This window comes from Triticum urartu, chromosome 2 (assembly GCF_003073215.2).
Source record: "Triticum urartu cultivar G1812 chromosome 2, Tu2.1, whole genome shotgun sequence".
Classification (NCBI taxonomy): Eukaryota; Viridiplantae; Streptophyta; class Magnoliopsida; order Poales; family Poaceae; genus Triticum; species Triticum urartu.
In genome coordinates, this window is record NC_053023.1 from 581,516,883 (window position 1) to 581,525,704 (window position 8,822).

Sequence of the window (8,822 nt, forward strand, 5' to 3'; positions counted from 1 at the left end):
CAAAACAGAAGGTCAATCAAGTGCAGAGCTAGATGGCAGTTCCTTACCTCCCCTCGTAGTTGAGGGATAAATCTTGGTTTTTGGATCTCTCAAGTTCTTCATAATGATAAGCAGATATATATCCAAAGTGACTCAAAGAATAGAGCTATGCTCCCCGACAACGGCGCCATAAAATAGTCTAGATAACCCACAAGTATAGGGGATCGCAACCGTTTTCGAGGGTAGAGTATTCAACCCAAATTTACTGATTCGACACAAGGGGAACCAAAGAATATTCTCAAGTATTAGCAGCTAAGTTGTCAATTCAACCACACCTGGAAACTTAATATCTGCAGCAAAGTGTTTAGTAGCAAAGTAATATGATAGTAGTGGTAACAGTAGCAAAAGGTAACAGTAGTAAAAGTAATGTTTTTGGTTTTTTGTAGTGATGATAGCAATAGCAACGGAAAAGTAAATAAGCGGAGAACAATATGTGAAAAGCTCATAGGCAATCGATCGGTGATGGACAATTATGCCGGATGCGGTTCATCATGTAACAATCATAACCTAGGGTGACACATAACTAGCTCCAGTTCATCAATGTAATGTAGAGATGTATTCCGAATATAGTCATACGTGCTTATGGAAAAAAACTTGCATGACATCTTTTGTCCGACCCTGCCGTGGCAGCAGGGTCCTTACGGAAACTAAGGGATATTAAGGCCTCCTTTTAATAGAGAACCGGAACAAAGCATTAACACATAGTGAATACATGAACTCCTCAAACTACGGTCATCACCGGTAAGTATCCCGATTATTGTCACTTCGGGGTTAACGGATCATAACACATAATAGGTGACTATAGACTTGCAAGATAGGATCAAGAACACTCATATATTGATGAAAACATAATAGGTTCAGATCTGAAATCATGGCACTCGGGCCCTAGTGATAAGCATTAGACATAGCAAAGTCATAGCAACATCAATCTCAGAACATAGTGGACACTAGGGATCAAACCCTAACAAAACTAACTCGATTACATGATAGATCCTGTCCAACCCATCACCGTCCAACAAGCCTACGATGGAATTACTCACGCACGGTGGTGAGCATCATGAAATTGGTGATGGAGGATGGTGGACGATGACGATGTCGACGGATTCCCCTCTCCAGAGCCCCGAACGGACTCCAGATCAGCCCTCCCGAGAGGTTTTAGGGCTTGGCGGCGGCTCCGTATCGTAAAAGGCGATGATTTCTTCTCTTTGATTTTTTTCTCCCCGAAACACAATATATGGAGTTGGAGTTGGAGTCGGAGAGGAAATAGGGGGCCCACGAGGTAGGGGGGCGCGCCCTAGGGGGCAGGCGCGCACCCTACCCTCGTGGGGAGGTGGTGGGCCCCCTGGCCTTCATGTTTTGCAGGTATTTTTCATATTTTCTGAAAAGTAGCTCCGTGAAGTTTCAGGTCATTCCGAAAATGTTTGTTTCTGCACATAAATAACACCATGGTAATTCTGCTGAAAACAGAGTTAGTCCGGGTTAGTTCCATTCAAATGATGCAAGTTAGAGTCCAAAACAAGGGCAAAAGTGTTTGGAAAAGTAGATACGATGGAGACGTATCAATTCGCAAGGAGGACGCACTTACCCTCCAGCGACTGCGGCTCGGTCTCGTTGCCAGGAAGCCTCCAAGATTCGTGGGCAATCAAGCCCCCTGTGGCCAGAACCTACACATCCTCCAGCTGAATCGTGGAGCGAATCCAGTCGCCCTTGATCCAGTCGGGCGGCAGGCCAGACCTCGAGAAAGATCCCCCTGACTCGTCTTCTTGCCCTTCGGCTTCTCTGCCGCCGTTGGCGTCACCTTCTTGGCGCGCTCCAGAGCCGCCGTCTTGTCCTTCCCCATCGTCGCAGGCTACTCACGGGTAGTGCGGAGGTGTCGAGAGCGGCAGAGGACGAGGTGAAGAAACAGAGGAAGGAGAAGGAGAATGGGATGCACTGTGCAGACCCACCGGCCGCAGAGCCTTTTATTTGCCCGTTTCCGAGTGGCTGACATGCGGGCCCGAGAAATCCTGTCAGATCCCGCAACAGTCGCACGCTCGGTACGTGGCGAAAAAGGCGGCATGGAGATCGAGGCGCTCCTGCCTAACTCGTCCCGATTACTGTAGCGCTCTCCGTCCCGCGCGCTTCCCCAAATTTCGAATCCCGTGAGATCCAGGAATGGCAGCGCAATCACTCATGCCAAAGATTTCGTTCTACTCCAACACTTGACGCATTCCAGAATGAGTTCACTCGACAAATTCTAAATGGATCAAGGCGGCTGTAAATAAAGTTCAAGTTCCAACGTGGTTCACCAACCCAAGCAAGATGCCCCCGAAGCGTAAAAATTGGGTCAGAACCATCTCCAACCTCTTCTCCCCTCGGACCTCGATCCATTCGGGGGCTAATGATGATAACATGTACCTAGGGTAGGGTAATAGCCCTGACCTAGACGCCCTTCCCAAGGACACTACCCAAAGATCAACAGCATTCAAAACACAACAGTTTCCACCGACTGGAATCTACTCAGAGTGCAACCCACTCGACCAAATTCCACTCGGATAACCCAATTCCATTCGACCAGTATATCACCATTCAACCGTACAAGAAACCACTCGGAATACAGAAGACCTAAAGTCACTCGGGATGGCAACGGTTAGGCGTTCACTCCGTAGTGTTAATGATCATTTATGTGTCTTTATTACTGGCGTTACCAGTAACGCCTCACCTTTATGTACATTGAACTCCTTGTAACGTGGGTTTCCTGGGGTCCTGGCGCACTCTATATAAGCCACCCCTCCACTGAGATAAGGGTTCACACCCCCTGTAACTTCACACATAATCCAGCCAACCGCCTCAGGGCACCGAGACGTAGGGCTATTACTTCCTCCGAGAAGGGCCTAAACTCGTAAATCTTGCGTGCACAACCTCATCATAGCTAGGATCTTGCCTCCTCCTACGTACCCCCCTTTCTACTATCAGACTTAGAACCACGACAGGTATCATCATATATACCTAGTTCAATCTCGTTACCGGCAAGTCTCTTTACTCGTTCTGTAATGCATCATCCCACAAGTAACTCATTAGTCACATTGCTTGCAAGGCTTATAGTGATGTGCATTACCGAGAGGACCCAGAGATACCTCTCCGACAATCGGAGTGACAAATCCTAATCTCGATCTATGCCAACTCAACAAACACCATCAGAGACACCTGTAGAGCATCTTTATAATCACTCAGTTACGTTGTGACGTTTGATAGCACACTAAGTGTTCCTTCGGTATTCGGGAGTTGCATAATCTCATAGTTATAGGAACATGTATAAGTCATGAAGAAAGCAATAGCAATGAACTAAACGATCACAGTGCTAAGCTAATGGATGGGTCATGTCAATCACATCATTCTCTAATGATGTGATCCCGTTCATCAAATGATAACTCATGTCCATGGCTAGAAAACTTAACCATCTTTGATTAACGAGCTAGTCAAGTACAGGCATACTAGTGACACTCTGTTTGTCTATGTATTCACACATATACTAAGTTTCCAGTTAATACAATTGTAGCATGAATAATAAATATTTATCATGATATAAGAAAATATAAATAACAACTTTATTGCCTCTAGGGTATATTTCCTTCACAAATTACCTGCTATTTCGAGTTAGATTTCTTAGCTGATCACATATACTCCGGTAGCTCCTTTTGACATGCTGAACATTATAATCGTACGTGTACGTACCACTAGAATGATTGTGATGTGGAGGGTGGAGTGCCTTGATGGCGACTGCGATGATGAGAGGGCTGCACATCGGGTTCTCCTCGATGCCGGTGTTGTGGATGGAGAGACACACATCTCTATGCTTTGCCTTGAAGGCCCTGGCGTAGGAGTCCCAGGCGGTGTTGGTGTAGACGGTTTCGATGGGAAGTATACCGGAGTCGGGGGCGACCGACACGTTGAGCTTCTCTTCCTGGGCGCACGACCAAGCGACGATCAAGGTGATGGAGTAGTACATCTAAAGGGTGACATTGAACTGCATCCGGATGGTGGCGCCGTTTCCCAGACGCAAGGCGTTGGCTCCCTTGGGCACCGCCATGATCATGTCATCCTGCTTGTGCCCCAACTAGTTGTACTCGATGAACCCCGAAATCTCCCAGTATGGTACCGAGTAGCTTCTGTCGTGGTTCTAAGACTGACAGTAGAATAGGGGGGTAGGAATGTAGAGGCAAGATCCTAGCTATGGAGGAGTTGTACACACGAGTTTTACGAGTTCAGGCCCTTCTCGAAGGAAGTAACAGCCCTACATCTCAGAGCCCAGAGGCGGTCGACTGAATATATGTGTGTGAATTACATTAAGTGCGAACTCTTGTCCCAGAGGAGGGGGTGGCTTATATAGAGTACGCCAGGACCCCAGCTCCCCTCCATTGTACAAGGTTCAATGCTCATAAAGGAGGGGTGTTACTGGTAACGTCTGCAATAAAGTGTTGTAAATGCCCATAAAGCTATGGTTTAAGTCTTGACCATTGCAGAGTGGAGGGTTTCTCGTCTTCTGGTGGTCGAGTGTCTTCAAGGTGGTCGAGTGAGCACATCTTCATGGTCGAGTGGATGATGGTTTCTCTTGGACTGCTTCTGATTCTTTGTAGAGATGTCCTCGGGGAGGGTATGTTGGACAGATCCATGACCCTACCCTAGGTACATAGCTTCATCATTAGCCCCCGAATGGATCAGGGTTTGAGTGAGGAAGGAGCTGGGAACACTTCCGACCCATTCTTTGTGTTATGAGTATATCTTGTTCTGGAACAATGAGTTGAGGTGATGATGTCGACTCCTTTCTCATTCGCCTTGGTCCATTCTTGGTTTTTGTCGAGTGAATTTTCACAGTAGAATTCCGAATGATGATGTAGAGGATGTTTGTCTTCAGTCTGACAAGTTGCTCTGCTCTCCGCGGATTTTGCGGGATTCGAATTTTGGGAAGTGCGCCAGACGGACGGAACCGAGGTTATCGGGACAGATTAGGCAAGTCTCCTCGATCCCCGTGCCACCTTTTTCGCCACGTACTACGCGTGCGACTGTTGCGGGATTTGTTTAGATCTCCTAGGTCCACCAGTCAGTCACTCGGGGGACGACCTTATAAAAGGCTCCGGACCAGGCCTCTGCCCCGTGCGCTCCCATTGTCTCTTCTTCTTCTCCCGATCTCTCCGCCACTCTCGCTTCCGCTCTTGTCGCCGGACTCTCGCTCGAGCTCAACCCGTCGCCATGGGGAAAGAGAGGACGGTGGCGCTGGAGCGCGCGAAGAAGGCGACCGCGAAGGCGAAGGGGAAGCGGACCAGCTGGGGCGGATCCTCATCAAGATCCGGCCTGCCGCCAGGCTGGATCTAGGGCGACTGGATCCGCTCGACAATCAGCCAGGACGACCTCGACGACCTGGTGGAGGGGGGACTGATCCCCCACAAGTCGGCGCGGCTCCCAGGTAACGAAACTGAGTCGCAGCCAAGGGAGGGTGAGTGTGTTCTCCTCGCCACCCACGTAGATCGCGGATTCTCACTGCCTCCCCATCCTTTCTTCTGGGGTTTTTTGAACTTCTTTGGGGCTCAACTTCACCATTTCACTCCAAACACCATAGTCTATCTGGCCGCTTTCGTGTCGATGTGTGAAAATTTCTTGGGCTGTCGACCGCACTGGGGCCTTTTCAAACACATCTTCACCTGCCGCTCCCAGTCGGTCAAAAAGGCCAAATTGAGTGACGAGGGGACACAAGTGATCCAGATGTGCGGGGGTCTGGGGATCCAGATGAGGAGCACGAGTACCTTCCCAGCCATCATCCTTCCCGACTCGGTCCGAGGCTGGCAGTCGACTTGGTTCTATTGCAAGGATCAGCCGACCCCGGGTCAGTCGACTGGACTTCCTCCTTTTTCTTTGGCTCGAGTGGAGAAGCCCGCCCCTCTGAAGGTAGTTCTAGAAGAGAAGGCGCGGGTAAAGGTGCTAGTCGAGCGGGTCATCCAACTCGTCCGCGACGGGGTGACCGGGATGGACCTGCTGGAGGTCTTTCTTGGTCAACGCATCCAACCGCTCCAGGCGCGTGATCATCCAATGTGGAGGTACTCTAGGCTCGAGGATTCCACTCGGATCCACCCGGAGGATGTCAGCGAGGATAGCTTGGAGAAGTGGTTGATGGGGATCACCAGCAACAAAGACAACCCTCGGGGGTCTAGGAGGGTGATTCCATTCGACAACTCGCACGAGCCGGAGCAGGTATAATTCTGTTTTATCAAGTATCTTTCCGGTTCACCGTGTGATATCTTGTTTATGGTCGACTGAATTTCTTTTGATCATTGTCCTTTCAGGCCCTCATCGACATGTACTCAATGCCCAACAGAGTGCAGGACCAAGACGCCGAGGAAGAAGCGAGCGGGGGCAAGAGCGGCGAGGAGCATTCGGAGGCCAAGGAGGACGAGGAGCGCGACGAATCGACCGATGACGAAGAAGTCGACTCGCCTCCTCGCAGGGAGAGGAGATCCAAACACGCTCACGACTCGGCGAGCGCTCCGGACTTGGTGGCTGCGCCGACTGGTCAGTCTTCGAAGCGTCCTAGGACGTCTTCCCCAACGCCGACTGAAAAGGCTCCAAAGCAGTCCAAAGTTGTGCCGCCTCCAGCGTCGAAAGCTACCTCCTCCAAACTGCCAAAAGCTTTGCCCAGGATCAAAGTGACCGTTCCTACAATCTCCAGGTAACCATCTGACTTGTCCTTTTTGTCGACTCAATTAACCGGACGTAACCGATTGAATGCGGGTCTTTGCAGTGCTGCTACGTCAGGAACCTCTTCACTCCAGTAGAGGGACGAGGAAATGGAAGATGCGGTAACCTCCAACCCAGGTATAAACTCTTGCGATTTTGTTCTTGATTCTTTGGTCGATTGCATTTGAGTGATTCACTTGGGGTCGAATGATCTGCCTTGCAGCTCCACCCAACGTCATCGATCTTCCAGATGACGATGAAGATGTGGCTCTTAAGCCCAGGAAGAGCAAGAAGGTAGCAGCTGGTAGGATGTCTCGGCAAGAACCCACTACAACACCTCCCGTCCGTCAACCTGAAGACGCGGGCAGGGCTTCTGTGACCTTTGCTACACCCTTGTCGAGTGAGCACCCCACACCGCTGACTGCACCTGTGATACCTTCAGTCGTCCAACTCCACACCATGGAGCTCCAAGCTGCTGCACCTGGGTCGACTGCTCACTTTTCCACCAGCTACCCCGTCCCGGACAACCAGTCGGAAGCGGCTACGGAAGCCATCCAACAGGCTGACATGATGATGGAGCAGGTGAAGATGGTGCATGAGAACAGCCAGGCTGCCTACGACACCAGTGCTGCCCTTCGGGCCAATGTCCAGGTGAGTAGACTTTCTGACTGTTTTTGCTCTGTGAGGAAGTGTTACTCAAAAAAGTCTTCTTCTACATAATCTGTTGTTGTTTGCGTCGAATTAGAGCACCCACTGGGTGTTTTGTTGTTTTTGGTAGTTTCGATCATCCACTCAGTGTGGGCGAGTGGGATCTGAACCGGTGGGGGCACGCTAAGTGCACCCGCTGGGTGTAGTCCCCGAGACCGTGGTCGACTGCTGGCAGTCGACTTGGGTCTGAGTTCTCCTTTCTTTTATTTTTTACTCCTTACACTCGACTCAGGTGGGCCGGTCGAGTGGGATCCAAACCGGTGGGGGCATGCCAAGTGCACCCACTAGGTGTAGTCCCTAAGACCGCAGTCGACTGCTGGCAGTCAACTGGGGTCTGAACAGCTTTTTTTGTGTCTTAGTCAGCGGGGGCACGCCAAGTGCACCCGCTGGGTGTAGCCCGTGAGACCACAGTCGACTGTGTGCAGTCGGCTGGGGTCTAAGCGAACTTCTTTAGGTTTTATTCACTCGGAAGTAAACAACCTTTGATCTTATTGACTGATCCGTCTTTTGCCTTCTGTAGAAGTCTTGTACTCTTATTTCTAAGTTTGCTGAACTTGAGGAGAAGCAAAGGCAACTCAACCTCGACTTGGAATTAGCTCAGCAGAATCTGAAGAAAGCTCTAGACGAAGCCGCTGGTATGGAAGGTAACTGACTGTCGACTGACTTTCAATATATTTCTTTGATCTCTTCTTTGATTCGATTCTTTATTTTGCAGAGAAAATGAAGTTGGCTCTGGAGAATAAGGACTCGGACCTCGCCGCCGTGCAAAAAGCAGCCCAAGACAAAACTGCTCTCGCAGACCAGAAGCTTGCCTCAATGGGAACGCTGGAAGGAGAGGTGAACAAACTGAAATCTTGTCTTAATGAAGCTAACCGCGAGGTGACCAGTCTGAAGAAGGACAAGGTCGTCCTGAATGAAAATTTGGAGTCTGCGATCCGCAAGAGGAATGACACTGAAGCTTATCTGAGGACTCTTGCCAAGAAGCTTTATCTCACGCAAGAAGGTATTTCTTTTAATCCGACTGTGTTGATGCTTGCGATCGGATCTTGCTCGGTCGATTGACTAATTTTTTAGCTATAGAATTCTGCCAAGACTTCGATGAGGAAACTGGAAGGGCCGAGACGGGTCTGGACCCTATCGCTTCTCCAGTCTGCGACGAAACTGCGATGAACGTGCTCCGACTGGAGTCCCGTATCGCCAGCGCCACAAGCTACCTCGTGCGCCTGAAGGAAGTAGTCTCCTGAATCGACTCATCGCTTTGGCCGGGGCGACGCTTCAGAATGACCTAGAATCCTTGATGACTCGACTGAACGAGATCCCTGATCGAGTGCAAGAATGGAAGAAATCCTCCGCCCGGTGTGGTGCTG

The 8,822-nt window shown here is 50.0% G+C and overlaps 1 pseudogene; it reads right to left on the reverse strand.

Annotated features, from left to right (window-relative positions):
* LOC125537358 overlaps nt 1-5,831 on the reverse strand; it is a 99,760-nt pseudogene extending 93,929 nt beyond the window's left edge.
* Nucleotides 5,832-8,822: the final 2,991 nt, after the last annotated feature.